The sequence below is a fragment of the Cygnus atratus genome, chromosome 2 (genome assembly GCF_013377495.2).
Source record: "Cygnus atratus isolate AKBS03 ecotype Queensland, Australia chromosome 2, CAtr_DNAZoo_HiC_assembly, whole genome shotgun sequence".
NCBI classification, from domain to species: domain Eukaryota; kingdom Metazoa; phylum Chordata; class Aves; order Anseriformes; family Anatidae; genus Cygnus; species Cygnus atratus.
Genome location: NC_066363.1, coordinates 67,378,095 through 67,397,297, shown reverse-complemented (window position 1 = coordinate 67,397,297; position 19,203 = coordinate 67,378,095). Strand labels below are relative to the sequence as shown.

General features: G+C 41.3%; 1 protein-coding gene across 1 annotated transcript in view; it reads left to right on the top strand.

Moving 5' to 3' along the window:
• Positions 1 to 1,194: 1,194 nt before the first annotated feature.
• ARPP21 (cAMP regulated phosphoprotein 21) overlaps positions 1,195 to 19,203 on the top strand; it is a 140,836-nt gene continuing 122,827 nt past the window's right edge. The window contains 1 exon segment of the mRNA XM_050708821.1: positions 1,195 to 1,497. The gene's annotated coding sequence lies outside the window, so the exon portion shown is untranslated.

Below are 19,203 nucleotides of genomic sequence, written 5' to 3'. Positions count from 1 at the left end.
CCTTTCAGGTTATTGTAGTAGAGGGCATTGTACCAGATGCACGGCTATTCACAGAGCATGCGTTTCCAGCAGCTGAATTGCTGGATCTGCTCTAAATGATCTATGGCAATTACATTTGGCGTTGTACAGCTATAATTTTACTGCATATTAATAGCCACCTAGCAAAAAGGTAAATGCCCTTTTCTCGGCTGGGAGCAGGATGAATGCCTGGATGTATTCAATTGAGTAAAACAAGGCTTTTTTTTTTTTTTCCCCCCCCAACGGATAGCAGAGGTTTTATGTGTTGGAAATGCGTGTGCTGGTGAAATATCTGTTTCCCTCTGCCTTCCCTCTGTGTGCAGCGAGGCTCTTGGAGAAATAGCAAGTCAGGTCCTAGATGGAGACACGCTGGGAAGGGAGGAAGAGGGGGATCATGTGCCCCATTTTAAGTGGCTCATCTGCTCCCACCCAAAATCTGCTGCAGTCTTCACCCCCTCCCCCCCCCCCCCCCCCCCCCCGCCGCCGCCGCCGCCGCCTCCTCCTTTCAGCAGCTCGGCTCAGCAGTGCGGACGCTGTCAGCTTTCACCAGCAAAAATAGTAATTAAAAACACCCTCCCAACACCTTCACCAAAGCTGTTCTCGGGGGATCGGGGACCCCTTTTTTCCCCCGTGTTTTTGGGTTGGGGGGAGATGGGGAGCACGTAACGAGGAGTCGGAGGACATGAACGAGCCTCCTCCTCATTAGCGCCGGCCGGCTGCTTTGTCTCTCTGCTCCCGGCTGGGGACGGGGGGTGGGTAGAGGCGGCGGTGCGATGGAGGAGCCGGATGCCGCACAACCCAACAGACAGGGACAGACAGACGGCCGCGGTGCCTCTGAGGAGAGGGGCGGGAAGGGAGGGGAGGGGACGAGGGAGGTCGGGCGGGCGCAATGGCGGTAGTGCGCGGGGTCGCTCCGAGGTGGCCGTTGGTGCGGCCGAACCAGGGCGAGCCGGAGCGGCGGTGGTAGCGCTGAGAGGAGCCGGCGGGGAGCGACGCGAGAGGCGCCGCCGTCTGCGGGCCGGGGCGCACCACGCTGCGTGGGCGGGGAGAGAGAAAAAGAGAGAGAGAGAGAAAGGGAGAGGGAGAGACTCGCAGGCAGGCAGTACGGCGGGGCAGCGCGGCGCATAAAGGACGGGGGACAGGCAAAGCAGAGGGCGAGTGGCAGGGACTCCAGTCAGGCACGGAGGGAGCCGGGACGGGGACAGGGATAGGCAGGGCGAGGCAAGCCAGCCCGGCACGGGTCGGCCTGGCTCGGACAGCAGCAGCAGTAGTACCAGCGGGAGCATCGCGGCGGATCTCCTCCCGCGGCGGAGGCGGAGGCAGAGACCATGTCTTGCAGGAAGACAGGCGCTGTGCTGTAGCAGCAGCGTGCCCGCCGCCACATAAACAAACCGGCCAGCAGCTGCCCCATATACCAAACAAACAAACAAATAACCCGAGCCGCCAAGACGCTGGGGTCACAGTCCGTTTTCAGGCAAGGTAACAAAAGGAAAAAAAAAAAAAAAAAAGGAAAGAAAAAAACAAAGCAATCTGTAGACATTTGTGTGGCGTGCTGTTCTTTGTCGTTGCGATTTTATATTACATTTTTATTATTATTTTTCCTTGTAGCATGTGTTTCGTGTCATTTCGTCGTTCGTGTCGTCGTAGTCGTTCCCCCCCCCCCCCCGCGTTCTCTTTTTTAATTGTGGAGGTCAGGGAAGTTGGGGGGGGGGGGGGGCCGTGCATGCGGGGCAGCATCCCAGCTCCGAGCTGCGGCGTCTGGAGGAGGAAGGAGGGGAAAAACCCTGCTAATTAAAAAAATAAACCCTGCATCTCAGTGATATAGCGGGGGGAAGATGAGCTCGGGGCCGAATCTGGAGCCGGATTTCTCAGCCGGGGTAGGTGGTGCGGGTGCCCGGGGGGCTAAGGGGGGTCAAGGGGAGCCGGGGAGACCCCCCATTGCCCCCGGGCTTTGGGCACCCAGGGCTCGGCCGGTGTCGTCGCCCTCCGGCTGGAGACGGGTGGTGGTGAAAGGGGGGGACACGGCCGCAGGAGGGGGATCGCCGGCCTCCAGAGGGGTATTTTGGTCGAAGCGAGTCCAAGTGTCAAAGGGAAGGCAACAAAAGGCAAACTTTCCCTCGCCGGTTTGCGAATGATGCTGAGGAATCGGCTCCGAGACCTTTGCGAGAAGGAAGGAGGGAGACTAGCAACTTGCATTGTTCTTGCGGGTGGTGATTTGAGGGTAAAGGGTTTACTTGGTGCTTCGGTGGCATCTATCTTTTTGTTCTTGCATGCAGTGAAGGAGAGATACAGTCGTGTTGTTAGACAGCCTAGTGGTCTGTATTCATTAAATATAACGCTACTCTGCCTAGTGTGATTTTACATCTTTGTATGTGCATTTCAGCAGTATCGCTTGTGGAGCTAAAGACATGCTCATCCAGCACAGCCATTGTGCAGTCTTGTTTAATTATTGTTATTTTCCTGCATTCATTTACCGCCTCAGCCAGTGGGGGGAACATACTCAGATTCGGGGATCATTTTTGTGTGCTAGGTGTGTCTTTGCACCACTGCTCACCCTCCCGTCTTTGTGCTTCCAGGTGTGTGCAGTTTTGTTTCAGTTCATCCCACTGCTGTTGTGTGACATTCAGGTAAATGTGCTGAGAAATGAAACAAAGGAATTAGCGAGCAGCACAGGTGTTCATGGCTCACCTGTTTGACTTCTCTACCACAGCAATTAGCTAGATGTATGTATGTCTGGTGTGTTTCCTTCCTAACGTTCTCCAAAATGGCATATGTGAGTTCTAGGCAAGTACAGAGCATTGAAACTGAGAGTTACAGGGAGGGGAAAATTCCTGTAAAGTGACCTGTAACTTTTCAGTCACATAATCTTAACTGCATGCTGACTTTTTGTTTTAACAGTCTTCCTCATGGATCGAGGCAAGTTTGTGTGCACAATTAGGCTTGCAAATTGCTAATCTCACATGGGCTTTGCCTCTCAGTTCCCAGCTGGGCATGGTTACCTTGAGAGCTGAGGTATCAGCACTGTTGGAGCATGCTATGGCAGGGAGATCGGGTGTGTTCTATTCTTAATACTATTTAATGAAGATGCTTCTCACTCTGCAATATGCCAAGCATAATGGAAGGACAGAGCGATGATTGGTTATGGATACTGGAAAAGGAAAAATGCGAAGGTAAAAATGGAAATTTAATGAAAGAAAATGTTGTTGTGTGGAAAGCTAAGCGATTAGCTCTTCTTAAGTCAAACTGTTTTGTGGTGCCTAAAATGATCTTAATTTCTTTAAGAAGCTGTATGGAACAAACTGTAGGTAGAAAATGACTGCTGTTTTGTGCTGTTGATAAATCTGATTGTATTGGGGTATATATAAGTTGAATTCTGTTTAACTTCCTTTTTGATGTTGAAATGTCTTACAATAGAGTAGCATTAAGGAACATTTTCAAATATTTTTTTTCTGTTTCTTGTGATTACAGTGCTAACCCGTTTTAATGGTTACTATGTATGTTCTTATTGGTAGCTTCCTGAAGCAGGTGTTCAGAGTTTTCATTGTTGCATGTAATGCTCACAGAATGTAAGCAGCTTTAAACCACTTGTGATAGATGTGTAAAAGGAAATACCTCTAGATAACTACAGTGTATGCCATTACACAAGATGTGTTTAGATAGCTCTCAAAAACTGCCTGGTTTAGTTTCACAAATCTGTAGTCAGAAATATGTTTACTGGCTGTTAGCAATAATCCTTGCCTGCGAAATCATATACAGAAACTTGCCTTGATTAAAGATACTGTCTACAAAAGAACAGTATTTTCTCTCTACTGCCAATGGTTTTGCAAGATGGTGGTCTATGCCTCCTGCAAAATCCTTCTTCAGGCAATCATTTCTTCTTACTGTTTGCTAGCCCTTCTGACTGTCTTGGGGCTAAGTGTGCAAGTGAAGGTTGCTCAAATGAGTGTTCACTACATCATATCCTTAGAGGAAAAATTGTATGAGAGGGATACAAGAAACAGTGAGAATTTTAACGTAGGTGTAATGATAGCTTATGGAGAGATGTAAGGACAGCTACTTTGAAACTTTATCCAGCTGGGCTAACACTGTGGGCCAAATAATGTTTTCCTGATGGTGCTGCATTTCCTGTGTGCTTTATTGGAGTTTTTTCCATGATTACAGCGAACTGGGCTTGGCCTAATAGATCACTGTTACCAAGTAGAATTTCCGGGAGTAGGTAAAAGAAATCAAAGAAATCTTAAAATCCACTGTGCCCTTGACTTCCTCACAGGTTATGATTTTAACAACTAACCTTAAACTTAGAATAAACATGGGGTGGGAAGTATGCTATTTCTAGGATGGCTTGCTTACAGTCTTTCCTTCCTCCTTTAGGCATCACTCTCGCTATAGTTGGTGGGAGCTTTATATTTGGAAGTGTGTCCAGAGTTTGGTTCAATGGTTTTATCAGCCCTAAAGAAAGACCTAGGGACAAATCTTCAGCAGCTGTAAATTGATGTAGTTCCATTGGATTTACAAACAGTACAGATTTACACCAGCTGATGATATGTCTCTCTGCTTATAACATACAGGATCCATAACAGGCATTGAGTAGTATCATCAATTTTGATGGCGTTAATTTGAGAGTAGGAAAATGATTTTGGCAGACGGGCGAATCCTTGTTTACAGGGACTACTCACAAATGAATGTCTTGATCCAGTGAGTGCTTCCAGCTCAATTTATTTTCTCAGTTGTAAAGAGGATTGGTAACCTACACGATTATTTAAAGGGAATGCTATTTGTGTTAAGTAATCTCTTTTTCAAAAACATCATTAAAGATTGGTCAGTTGAGAAGTAATGTAACTATAGCGCAATAAACTTACAAAATCCATTTGTCCCCTGCTCATTCATTTATAAGATTTGAAGTTCTGTATTAATGTTCTCAGCAGGTAGTAAGTCATGCAAATGGGTCACTTTTTCTTCTAGAAGATTGAAACCTTCATCAAGTGAGTAGTTAAGGAGTACATGGCAAAGACTGTGTACGTTCCAATGGAAAAGATTTGATTCTGAAGACTTAAAAGTGCTGTGTATGTCTTTGTATATTTATGGAAACGTGTTTTTAGGGCACGTTCTGTTTTGATGACAAACTGCAATCCAGGTAAGTAGACTTTTCCCCATTTTAAGGCTGGGTAAATGGAATTGCAGAGAGATTATGCAGACCATGTGAGGTCACACATCTAGTTTTTTACAGTGCCTGTAAATGAGACCCTTTCCAGTCCCTAGTCTTATGCCAGTCTTATCTCTGGTGGATAAGACTTCCTGTTTAATTGATGGGTTTACTTGGGAATTTTTGGATCTTGTATGTGAAATAGTGACTTTCAGGAAACATATAGATGTAAATAAATTTAAATGCTTATGTTTAATACAAATACTACATTTTTACATAATTCAGTGATAAGCCCTTTCAGCAAGGAAATACCTTTAGGACAAGTGAAAGGACTGTCTCATGCTTGGTTGTGGTTTCTTTTTGAATTACTGAGCATGCCTATAAATTCAGGTGGGCATACTGCATACTGTTAATGGACCAGATACATTTTTTGGAGGGTTCTTATTTAAGGAGACTTAGACTCCACCATAATAATAGCCACTGTAGCTTGTGTGAGTATGCCAGTGTGTATACACAGAATTCATTAGGAAAAAATAAAGAGCATTATAAAACTACAAAACTTGTTATTCATCGAGAAACAAATCATAATATCTGTGGTGGGTTCATGCCAAGTAAGTTCTCATTCGTCAATGAAGTCCCAAACCACTTGGTTACAGGACTTCAGAGCTATACTGCTCATCGTTTTCTTGCATTTCTGAAGTAACTTCAGTTTAAGACTCTACGTTATCACATATGGTGGTTATACAATAGGTAAACTAGGTTTCAGGTAATTCATTATAGTTGCACTTTTTTTTTAAGGTTCCTTGGGTAAAGGACTTGCTGAGTAAGTGTCCTTGCATTAAAATACATAACTTATTCAGTTGTGGTAAAACTTCTAAACTACATTAGACCATTCTGGATTACTAAGTAAAAAGCTAGTATATGCAAACATTGCATGATATTTTTCCCCCCTTACTCCTAAATTCCATTTTACTGAGGGGAGGAAACATACTAATTATGGAGAGAAATACAGAGAAACCAGGAATAAACAAAATAACCTGTTTTACAGAAGTGAGTTCATAAGGGTTATTTAGATTTAATTGCGGTTGTGGTAAAGGTGAAAAATTCTAGACAATCCAGTAGCTGTGGGTTTTTCTGTTAATGCTGAAGAAGCTCCGAAGTGCGAGAGAGTGATAATGTCATACAGTATGACATAACTATGCATTCTGGATTTCAGCTAGGCAGTGACAGCTGGGAATTTGAAATTTATGATTTGGATATCCAATGACTTTCTGAAGCAGGGGGTGTAGAGTATCTTCTGGTTACTGGTATTATGTGGAGGCAGCCAGCTTGTTCACGTAGCATTTGTTGAAGTATGTAAGGTAAGAAGTGCATTTCTATAACTGAAAGAAAATGTTATCCACAGAGAAATTGGGATGCTTTTCTGCTATTTTTCTCCAAATCTGATGTCTGCTTTTGATCTTTTCAGGCCAGGAGCCTTAGTTAACAAGAAGGGTACCATAAGAAAAGTCATATGAAAAGTATTCTTGTATTTTAATGCTTTCTAGTGTATTTCCCATTTACTCTTAGGCAATACTAGGATTTATTTATGAGCTGTTTACACAGCACCTGTGTTAAAATTATAGAAGCTTAGGAACATCTTCCAATTGAGCAAGCTGTCTGTTCCTAAATAGATACCTTAAAGCTTTTGAGTCAAAAGTTGGCTTAAATGGTCAGCAGAAAAAAGTTCAAGAATAATTTGCAATAAAAAAACAAAACCTATTCCCCCACTGCTAAATACAGGTTTTATTTTTCAGTCTGTATTCTGTTTGCAGTCTACAGTAAAACATGAATATATACTGATCAGATGCTTTCAGGCTTCTGTATCATCCCAATTTTGATGGCTGCACAGCAGTGATTTTTACAGGGTTCATAAAATCATCTGAGCCAGTTTCATATTCTAGGGATTGAATTTAGTTATCAAAAGCATTCCTGAACAGCTAATAATTTTGTCATTAATTAATAACGTTGCAGTATTTTTATTGCCTTGTGACTGGAAGTCTCCCTGTGCCTCCAGTCCAGAAAGCATTTTGTAAATTTTCTTTATGCTCTTGAATGAGAGAATCAGTTTGTGGTGCTTTTCTTTGCAGGAAGTACAAGCACCTCAGTTTTGGTGACTTGCAGTGCCTGCAGCGCGTCTTTGGATATAGCGCTTTATTGACTCTGAATAAAGTTATCACAGTCTTCCTGAGCAAAGAGGGGTGGGATGGCAAGGCTTTGCAGTTTGTTTATATTAGCTTAATTCAACTGAACTGATTAGAAGCATATTATAAATACAATTAAATTGTTATATAGTTTAATGTTCCATGCTAATTAAGACTGAATTCAGTGGGAAGTTTTACTGGGGAGCAGCCTTCAGTGTTGATGCTGTGATGTGAGAGGTAAAGCACGATGCACTTCTGGAGAATATGCCTGCTCTGTGCTTTTTGGGCTTTTGTGCTATTGAATGTGATCTGAAGGCATTTGTCTTCAGTTGCACAAACATAAATTGTGGTGGTCAAAGCTAAACTTTAAGGTTTCTCTGTGTGCAAGCAAGTGTTCCATTTCTAAGTACATTGCCATAGGCATAACATTTAGAATCATTTGAACGAGCTTGTTTAATGTATTATAAAGTATTTGTCATGGAGTCAGAAATGTTTATGATGTCATAAAATCTTTAGGAGAAAGGCATCAAATAAATTGGTCCACTCTAGAGGCTCACTGCAGATTCTAATGTAAGCCAAGGAAATGTCTGATAGCTCCATAATTTGTGTACTTTATAAGCCATGAAATTGGAATTGAGGAGGTCTGACTTCTGTGCTTTTGGGTTTTGTTCTGTTAAGGAAAATTCAGAACTTTCCCCTACTAATGAAAAAGGAAATTGTGAGCACAGATCTGAAATAAAAGCATAACGAGTGACTTAGGGGGTCTTTAAGTGCCTTATTTCATAACACACTAACACAAGGAAAGTGATAACCATTTCTGATTCAGGTATGATTATAGGGAAGCTTTAATTCATACAAGACAAGTTTAACTAAATTGGAAAGTGCTCTATATCTACCAGCTTTATGTATCTGAATGTGCTTTTCTACTACAATACAGCGATCTGTTCTGCATGTAAGCAGCAAAATGGAGCAGTCTCTAGTGACAAGAACTGTAGCAAGCAGCATAAGAATCCTGTTAGATACTGAAAAGACAATGAATTATTACTGATGGATAATGTAGTTTTTATTTATTTAACCTGTGCACTGATGAAAATGACAGCACCGGAAAGAAGTCCTTGAATGACCTGCTTCTTGAAGTAACTACCTCAGAACTGAAGGCTGAGATAGGGGTGTGGTGGGGTAAGAGACCTAACAGAGGATTAGCAGCAGCAGTACTGTTTGAAATGTGAAAGCGAGTATTGGGGCATCAGAAATAGAAGGACAGCAAAGGGCAGGAGAATTTTCAGGAGGTATTCCCTGAAGATTAAGTACCTGGAAATTTGGAGAGGAAAAATACATACAGCTGTAGCCTCTTTTCAGTATGACTTTTTTTGTGATTTTTGGGTGTGTATATACATAAAAGATAAATCTATCTCCTTATGCATGTGATGTGCGCGCCCTGTCTTTGCGTGGGGTGTCAGGACACAGTGGGTACTCCACTGCAATCCCATTTTATCTATTCAAATCTGAGATTGCAGAACTGTAAATGCGCTCTCTTCTGTATTTTGTTGCTGCTGAATTGCTCCTCTCTGCCACCTGGCAGAAGAGAAAGGAAGATCACTGAATTGTTACCAAGGAGGAGGCAGGGCAGCTACACAACAATGTGTGCTAGGACAATGCTTCTTGGCCTGGCTTAATGTCAGTGCACACAGCTGGTGGGCAAGTCCTGGCAGTGCCGGCGAGGTGGGTTCTCTGACATGTAGCCAAGCAGCCTGTGAAAACAAATTGGTGTATATCCTTAATAGTGCTTGCCCCCACATGCCAGTAGCCTCATAAATTAGTATTTACTGAAATAGCATAAAGGCCCTGTGACTACATAAATTCATGCTTGCTTTTTTTTTTTTTTTTTTTGCAAAGGGCTTTTATGTTCATGGCAGCAGGACTGGTAGCAAAGAGTGGATTGTGAGATGCAGATGGTGGTGCAGCATTTTGGCTGTACGTGTTTTTGCTACAAGTAACTGTACAGCCGTAATCACTGGGCTGCAGTTTCTGCAGACACCTTGTCCACTCATTCGTTTGTTGTGATCATTTCTGCAGTGCGGAGGAAGATGCGGCAAGCACCTACCTCTTTCAAAGCCTATGCATTTCTTTGATGTTTTTGTTACTCCTGAGGGTTTTTTTTTTCCATGAAGGAGAACAGAGAACATAATTTGTACTCACTAAGGCTAATTATTATTTTTCCTTTACAGATGATTTCTTAGAGAGCTCTATGTTCAAAGAATTGCTGCTAATTCGTTCCTTTATTGCAGTAATATTGCAGTCATGTCCAGATCACGAAAGTCAAAATGTAAACTTCTTTGGCATCTCTTTCAGTTTGTTTAATAACATATACCTCTGTCATGTCTTTTATTAATGTTGTTAAGTATTTTAAATCCTTGTATAATAAAACTGCTTCAATATAGGAGTTTCACAAAACAAAATGGGGAAAATATCAGTGGTACCTTAATAAAATATTTTACTGATTAAATAGCACAATTTCAAACTATGGAAAATGAAATCAATGCCAGTTACTTCAGTCCTTTGAGAGAAATTACAGTAACACCTGATTGTTTGACTTGCATGTAAAATCACAACAGACTACACAATTCAAATTGCATGGTGTACTAAGAACAGATTTTGTGGCATGGGAGTATGTTTTTTAGATTCACATTGGCTGAAGATCAAAACAAAGGAAGAGCACAACTAACCCAGGTACTTCTGATGTGCAGTTAAGTGTTCCCTTGCAATGTAGCCTTTGCTATCTACATACAGTAGTTGGAATGAGGCTAGCATGTGGTGGCCTAACACACAAGTGCTCTTCAGAATATCAGCTGTGTTATGCAAGTGGTTTCAATGTCTGTCCAGACAGGTGATTTCAATAAAAGGAATTAGCACAGGTCCTCACGTGCAGACATTTGATGGACAGGTGATTTCAATAAAAGGAATTCCAGTGTTCTGTTTTTGACCTCTGCTGGTTTATTTCTGGGCCAGTAATTTAAGGTACTATAGTTAAATGTTGTAAAATTGAGATAATTTCAAGTAGCCTTACAACCCAAGTGGAGGAGGAAAAAAAATACAGAGAGCATCCAATGTTATATTCCTCTAGCAACAGCAGAGCGGGAAATGAAGCACGCTGAAGTTATGACTTACTGCATCCTTAGGTATAACACGTAGACATGGGATCTTCATTAAAACCAGCCTGCAGCCCTGACTTAAAAATTACTGAAAGGGAAGTTAAATGTTAGAGGAAGTCACTGCTATCCTAATATAAACTTCTTTTTTCTTTACATTTCTATTTCAAGCCGCCACTAGCATTTATGTCTCTGCCTTTTTCCTGGTCCCTTTCATGTGTGAAACAATTGTTCTGTTCCTTATATCATCTGACCATTCTTCCTACTGGGTATTCACTTTTGTAAGTGCCCTGTGTGTGCTTTCCATTGTTAAACTGCCCGGACTTTCCTTGGTTTGCCATGTTTGCTTACGTGTCTTAGCTTTTGTTTCTTGTATCTGTCCACATCAGTTGCATGCCTGTATTTGAAATGACTGAAAACTTTGATTTTTTTTTTTTCAGCATATTTGTGCGCTTTTTAAAATGATTCTGTAGGAATTTGGACAGTTTATACTCAAACCTGTTCTTTAAAGTATGTTATCGTTATTCAAGCTATGGTGGTTCCCAGATCTCATGGACTTTGTTCTGGTATCTCCTAAGGAAAGAGCACCAAAACAGTCCTGACTGCATCTGTAAAACAATGTTTTGTGGTGGGTTCTAGAAGACTTTATGCTTTTGAACCTCTTCATGTATTAGCTCATATCAGTGTATCTAGGGCCCTTTGGGTCTGTGTTCAAATTCCGTAGCTCTGTAGGATCGTGTGTTTGCTGCTGGAAAATGTTGTGTCCTGAGCTTGCCATCTATTTATGCAGAGATCATTTTTGTATTAATAATATTGCAATAAATATCATGGTTTTTCAGTTGCTCAGAAAATAAAATGTAATGGAAAAGCCACAGAATTAAATGCTTCTGACTGTGTTTATTGTCAAAGACTTCTTACGTGTTGGCTCTCTGACCTTTCAGATGGACTGCTGTCTGGGGTGTGGGCAGAAGACCCCACATGTAGCACAGCACCTCATGTGTTGCATTGGATGCAGTTTACTGTATTAGTGTATTATGCAATGAAAAGAGAAAAATGGATGTAGATTTATTTGTATGTAATCTGTACACTTGTTGAATAAGCTTGGAAACTGCACCGAAGCCTGAAGGCTCTATATTCTTGTAATTTTAATTATAATTGTGTAGCCATGTATCACGTTTAAAGTAGAGGAGACTGACTATAAAGATAGTTATAGAGTAAGACATCTAACTATCTGCATTTGAGGACCTGTGCTAAATACCTAATGCATTTATAGACTTTCCTTGTAAAGACAGGGAAATAAAAATGATATAACTTGCTACTGTTATCTGAATGTTGAGGATTATTTTTCCTGGAAACAGTCTTTTTTTTATACATTTTGTTTCTCATTTTAATCTCTGTATGTTGTTGGTGAGATATATCAGGAGAAATGCCTGCATTCAGTTGCTAATTACTGATTTGTTTTTTTTTTTCCAGTAACTGACATTAGTATCTAGTTCACTAAGTGCCCGCTGTACTCTGTGAGTTTATTATGAAAGCAACAATTGGAGTATTCCAAAATGTAATCAAGTAATATGCAAAGATGATGTATAGTAGTTATGAACTGATTTTCTTTTATGGGTTAATCTTCAGACTGGGGGCCAGTCGGTTCAGTCATCTCTCCAGTACCATTGAATTGAAGAATTTTCTCACCAGTTAAACCTGAAATTCTGTGCCGTGGAGTCACTCTGTGTTTTAGTGGGGTGTCATATTAACAAATTGTTTATTCCATAGGTAATGGTGCCAAAGTACTGAATGATAACTGAACTATTGACTTTAGCTGTTTCCTGAGGAGATAATTTGTGATTTTTTTTAAAGCACGTGTGTAAACGTCTATTGTTGCACAGAACACATGAAACACAGATTTTTTTTTTAACATAGCCTACAGTTAAGTTGGCTGAAGAAAAGCTCTCACTTTTGCTGACGTAATTCTCTAGCTTTAATCCTTGCAAATGAAGGTGTGCAAAGGCTAGTCCATGTAACCCTGTTGCTACAACTCGGAGAAATATGCAACTTAAATGTATTTCTGCAGGAGGGAGCAGGTATGGCTATAAGATCCTTCCAAAATGTGCATCCATGTATTTTGTGGTCTCTTAAGTTAAAAATGCAACACTTGTATTTCTGAGTAAAACTAAAGTAGGGATGTTTCCCAAATGACTGGATTACCAGTCTGCTGCTAAATTGCCTTTCCAAGCCAGTGTATTGGAGTGTGCTATTTACATAGAACAACTAGGCTACATCTGGAAAGAGACAGGTGAAACCACTTGTTTTCAGCTTTGTGGAAAATTTGGAAAATGGAATAGGTGAGCCCCTGTTTTGTGATAAGGGAAGCTGCTATGAAAATAAGATTGCTTTGTGTATTGCAGCCCACCAGGATGACTGCAGATGCAAAATGTAGTCTTCATGATCCCCATTCTCTTGCTCATTAGTGTTCCCTGAATGAAAATTGTTGAGAAGATGGCTGACAAGATGCAAAGCAACTTAACATGAGGAGGATGATGCTGGGCTAATACTGATACTGTGAATAAGTATGTAGCTCTATAGGAGAGCTGCTTCCAATGATGCCTGGCTGTAAAGTGCAGGGGGAAGGCTGCCAGTGGTAATGGGTTATCGGAGGCCTGTTCTTCTTTGCCCTGCATGAGCTACAGTCATAAAATGCATGTTTGCTTCAAGAAACAAAAGGAGACCCGTTTTAAAATTGGCTACCTATTCCACTGAGAGTGTATGTTCCCTGAGTCCATAGCAGTAAAAGAGGGCTGCTGCCTTTTAAAGAGTATCCTATGGTACAGACAATGATGCACCATAACATTTTTATCCTGGAAAGGGACAGATCTTCAGTGCTTCCAAATGCCTGTCTGAGGTTGCTATTTGGATCGTGTAGGGTTATTCTTCTGCTGTGGAAGCTTTTTTAATACTTATGTCTTAACAAGGGGCTCGGCGAAGGGTGGGAATAGCTACGAATAGTGCCAGTTGGAGACCTGTATGTATACCATATCGATATTGTCACATACACAAACAAAAAAACAGCTTTTCCAGAAAAAGCATTTTTCCAAAAAGCAGAGTATGTCTTGGGTGTATTGTGAGTGAGCAACATGAAACAGTTTCAAGAGGGGAATGGGTCTACCATGAGACAGTAACTTGGAGAAAGATACCCTAGCAATAGAAATCCCTAATCGATTTTTATTTTATATTTTTCTTCTTAACATTCTCCTGCGCAGAATTTCCCTTCCTCACACTCAGCTTCAAGAAGCGTGATGTCTTCATGGAAGGAAGATAGGCAACCAACCATCTTTGATCACTGGAATTTTTCAAACAAGAATTAAATTGGGGAGTGAGGAGAGGAAGGAAGGAAAAAAAGGAATTGTTTTCAAACAAAAATGCACTTCCACCATCATTTGCGCTCCACAATGAAAAGTATGCCATAGATATGTCCGTATGTTACGTAGGTGTTTGTACTATGTGGTAGGCAGTGAGGATAAAACCTGTGGTATTTATACCTATGGTACAAATGAATATTCTCAGACTTTGGAACATGCTGGGAGTGAATTCTAACTCAGGTAATGAAAGCAGTCATAGACTGAAATTGAATTGATCATCCTTACTGATTGATTGCCTTGTTTGGTTTGCACTGGTGCTCTACAGCATCCTTTAATAAAGCATTCAGCTGCTGTGCCCATGCCTCTTCAGGATACCCCAGAGAAGCAGTCCTACTGTGAAACTGAAAGATGAGAGGCTGCTTTCAGAAGTGTAGGTGCTGCTAATCAGGGGAGTAGAAATATGAAGAGTAGCATTCTGCTTTCAATCCTGCATTTGTTGTAAATAACTAAAATACCATCACAGCACGATTTAGATGCTGATGTGACTACTTGTTTTTCCCTGTATTTATTGTCAGTACTATAGTGCAGTCTTGCATGATGCCTTTTTCTCAGTTCATTTCTCTTTTTCAGGAAATAAATCTGAGCCGTTACTATAAATTGCTTGTAAGTGTTCTTTCAGTCTAATTACATTTATAATGAAACAGATCTTGTAGACAGAATTTTACATGAATAAATGTCTTTATTGGTCTTTCACTTTTTTACCTATGATCTTGTACTAGTTGTTTCTAAAATGGTTTGATACAGAGGTTACAGTTAATTGCGGTGTGCTTCAGAGGGTCATACAAAAGAAGCGTGTAAATTTTTGATTCTTACCACTATTGTTAAAACTGCTGAACTTTTAGGTTTCGTATATGCCTTATCTCCTGATGAATAGTCATAAAAATATTTCTAAGTTTACTTAGCTTTGTCAGTGGCTGCTTTTCAACTTTATGCACATGTTCATGTTCTTCCACCAACATTTCTGTGTGTAAAGTGGGCACTGGAGAATGGAAATTACCGGAGAATTAAGGCTGTGTACCTGGGGAAGGGGATTTTGCTAACCTTTCAATTCTTGTTTTGACCAACTTCACTGCTCATTTAACCTCTGTGTTCTTCAGTGTCCTCATCCTGAAGGAAATGCCCATTTTTGGTACTCGTTCCCTGAATGTATTTTCCCCTCTTAATCAGAGACTATGGCATTTTTGAGTGTTTTATAATAAAGAGGCACTATGGGAATAAAAGCGTGACCACTCTTGTGTTAATATTAGGTACAATCAAGTTAATGGTATCTTTCACAAGTTAGCTTGGTCACAGTTGCTATTTGTGTGTAGTCCTTCAATCAAATGTGAAGATGTTCGCTAAGTAGTTGCTGCTGTTATCTTTGCTGTCAGTGTCAGGTATTATTGCCTTTATTTAGTTACTTTTTTTTTTTCCCCACAGTGCAAGCTATAACGTGTTTCTGGTAGTTTTAGAGGAGGATAATGTTAGAGAACTTGAGCAAGATGTACAGAATTTGAAAAGCAAAGTTTACATATGTTTAAAAAATACAGTCATAGCCATGTTAAAACTTAAGAATTCTAGCACCTGAAGCAAAGCTTAAAAATGATAGGTTTCTTTCAACTGGTTTATTTTATACTTTATATCTAGAAATACATGGTTATGTATAACAGGAGTTCAGGGTTAGACCTGGTCAGGATAGTGGATAGTTTTTTAAACAATATGTTTTAATCTGATGATTCGTGCAAATAAATAGAACGCATTCACAAATGCCAATTTTAAGTGTTGCACAGCTTTCACTGAAGTAGGTAGATTTTTGTTTTGCAGGACAGCATTTAATGGACAAAATGGTTTGAGGGGGAAGCTTTTGATAAGGTTGCAAAGTAGATATCTCCGGTTTTATTATAGGTATCAGTTCCCCTCTTACATGCCTTTAATCTTCAGTTTGTATAGAGAGTTTATGCAAGGTCATTCCCCCTTTAATTTAAAAGAACAATAAAAATAATTGTTTTTAATTCCCTGTGCTAGTTTCCATTCAGTGTCTCAAAAATACTAATTTTCCTTACACAGCTGTGATTCTAAAATAATTGTTATTTAAAATGTCTCCTTTGTTTATGTATCCTTTTAATTATTAGAGTGTAAATATTTTACCAAACAGCTTTTCAATCTGTATCATGAAAATGTATGATATTGCAGTGATTGTGCAGGTATACATAAGAACTCAGTTGCCTCTTACATCTCTGCTTGGGTTTGTAATTTCTATATCAAGTCTCTTATTTTTAGTGAGAAACGAAGTTCTAATTCAATGGAGTTTTCTCAGTGGTTGACAAATAGAGGCAACTTAAAACATTTTAACATTGTATGGTTTCCTGGGCTCGGTATATGCGTGAAGTTCTGGCTTTTGCCTTTAAAGCTTCCACCAACTTTTGTGGCATCACGGTTTTGTCCTTGGACGTGGCCTGGAACTTGCTGCAGCTTCCCTAAGTGCTTCCTTAAGCTTCCTTAAGTGCTTTGCTGTGTTAGTGACTTGCTGCTGATTTCAGCAGCTTCTGAAATAGCTTTCAGTGGTTCTGGATAAAAATGTATTTCTGCTTTGTCCTAATTAAAGTTCTTAGTAATTTTTGTATTACTGTTCTATGCCAGTAGACTGGAAGCTGGCAAATGTGCCAATTTTCAAGAAGGGTAAGAAAGAAGACCCTAACAATTACAGGCCTGTCAGTCTCATGTCAGTGACTGGTAAAATTATGGAGAAGATGGTCCTTGAAGTTATTGAAGTGCATCTGCGGGACAATGCAGTCATTGGTCCCAGCCAACATGGGTTCACAAGGGGTAGGTCCTGCCTAACAAATTTGATTTCCTTTTACGATAAGATCACCCATCTAGTCGATCAAGGGAAACCAGCTGATGTGATCTTTTTGGACTTCAGTAAAGCTTTTGACATGGTTTCCCATAGGATCCTACTGGACAAAATGTCTGCCATACAACTAAACAAAAACATCATACAATGGGTGAATAATTGGCTGACGGGCAGGGCTCAAAGGGTGGTGGTAAATGGGGCCACATCTGGCTAGCGGATGGTCACTAGTGGGGTCTCTCAAGGCTCCATTTTAGGGCCAGTCCTCTTCAATGTTTTTATAAATGATTTGGATGTAGGACTAGAAGGTGTATTGAGCAAATTTGCTGACGACACCAAACTTGGAGGAGTTGTGGACTCTGTTGAGGGTGGAAAGGCCTTGCAGAGAGATCTGGACAGATTGGAGAGCTGGGAGATCACCAACCGCGTGAAGTTTAACAAAAGCAAGTGCCGGGTCCTGTACCTGGGATGGGGCAACCCTGGCTGTACGTACAGACTAGGTGACGAGACATTGGAGAGCAGCCCTGCAGAGAGGGATCTGGGGGTTGTGGTTGACAGCAAGTTGAATATGAGCCAGCAGTGTGCCCTGGCAGCCAGGAGGGCCAACCGTATGCTGGGATGCATCAAGCACGGCATCGCTAGTTGGTCGAGGGAAGTGATTGTCCCGCTCTACTCTGCGCTGGTGCGGCCTCACCTCGAGTGCTGTGTGCAGCTCTGGGCACCACAGTACAAAAAGGATGTTAAACTGTTGGAGAGTGTCCAGAGGAGGGCGACGAAGGTGGTGAAGGGCCTAGAGGGGAAGACATATGAGGAGCGGCTGAGGTCACTGGGCCTGTTCAGCCTGGAGAAGAGGAGGCTGAGGGGGGACCTCATCGCAGTCTACAACTTCCTCGCGATGGGGAGTGGAGAGGCAGGTGACCTATTCTCCATAATCACCAGTGATAGGACCCACAGGAACGGTGTTAAGCTGAGGCAGGGGAAGTTCAGGCTGGACATCAGGAAGAGGCTCTTCACTGAGAGGGTGGTTGCACACTGGAACAGGCTCCCCAGTGAAGTAGTCACTGCGCCAAGCCTGTCTGAATTTAAGAAGCGATTGGACTGTGCACTTAGTCACATGGTCTAAAATTTTGGGTAGACCTGTGCGGTGCCAGGAATTGGACTTGATGATTCTTATGGGTCCCTTCCAGCTTGGGATATTTTATGATTCTATGATTCTAATTTTAAGCATGGTACGGGCTTTTTTTTAAAAAAAACAAAACATCTTTAATTACTGCTGTAAATTCATCTTGGGTAGTTGTTCTGACTGCTGTGTGGCAACAGGTACCCTCCATCGTGTCTGTTTGCACCTTCCCTATTTTCTTGTTTATGCAAGGCGGTACCAGCCATGGATGTGGGAGAAGTGTTCTAATTGCTTTTCCCATCTTGTTCTTCACATAAAAGCGGAGCTTAATTTGAAACAGGAGTTATCTTTTTTCCAGCTGCTCTGGTGCCTTTCCTGGTCTCCAAGTTTTCTCTTATGATTGGAAATTTTAGTTTCCCACTTGCTGCAGCTAGCTCCAGCCAGTCTTCTCTCTTTTTTTTTTTCTTTAGTAACATCCTGTTTCTCTGAATTCCTTTGAATTTGATGATATTTTTGATACCTGGCATTACCCATGTGCCGCACTGCTGTGAATCAGGCAGCAGCACCCCAATGCCTGTTGTCTTCCCTCCACACACAAGAGTGGCTTCCCTGGTGCAGAGTCCTTGTTTTGGTTTTGTAATGGTTTCTTATATGGCTGAAAATGTGTAATGTATTTTAAATGTTGCACGAAACAGATGGCTAGTGACATGAAGTCCAGATTTAGTAATAAAATAAGCCTGGGGTAGCAGTAAAACATTAATATATTTAGCATTAACTAGCTTTTTGAAAGGTCAGATGGAAACCTTTTATATCAGCCAGTAGAGCCAAAAGACGGTGTTTCCCTACTGTGGTGAGGCATGGATTGAGTTACGGACTGTTGCCTTGTGTTTTTGAGTGTCTGATGAGAATGTATATCAGCTGTATGAACAAGTAGGACACTTGCATTTGGTAACTTTGTATGTAGAGTGAGGCAGAAGCCTAAATTGTCTTTCATGTATGTCACTATTTAGTCTGCATGTATGTTTTGTTAGGACTTAATGTTGCAGAAGACTTACCTATGGTCTGCTAAAGCAGCTGTGAATCTTATAGTGTTACTTACGGGAGTGTGTCAATGGTTACAGGGTGTCACTACTCATTTGTCCCCAGGAGGTTGACACTCAGCTGACTATGGCTTCCCCAGAACCCTTTAATTGCAGATATCCCTGCAGTCATTGTTTGGTGACACCTTGTTTTACTCATGCCCAGGTTTTATTTTCATATAAACATACATCATAGGCTGCAACTAAATTTTTGCATTCATTGTGGCTGTGAGCCGTAAAATAGAGCTAAGGTAGAGGGAAGGCATAA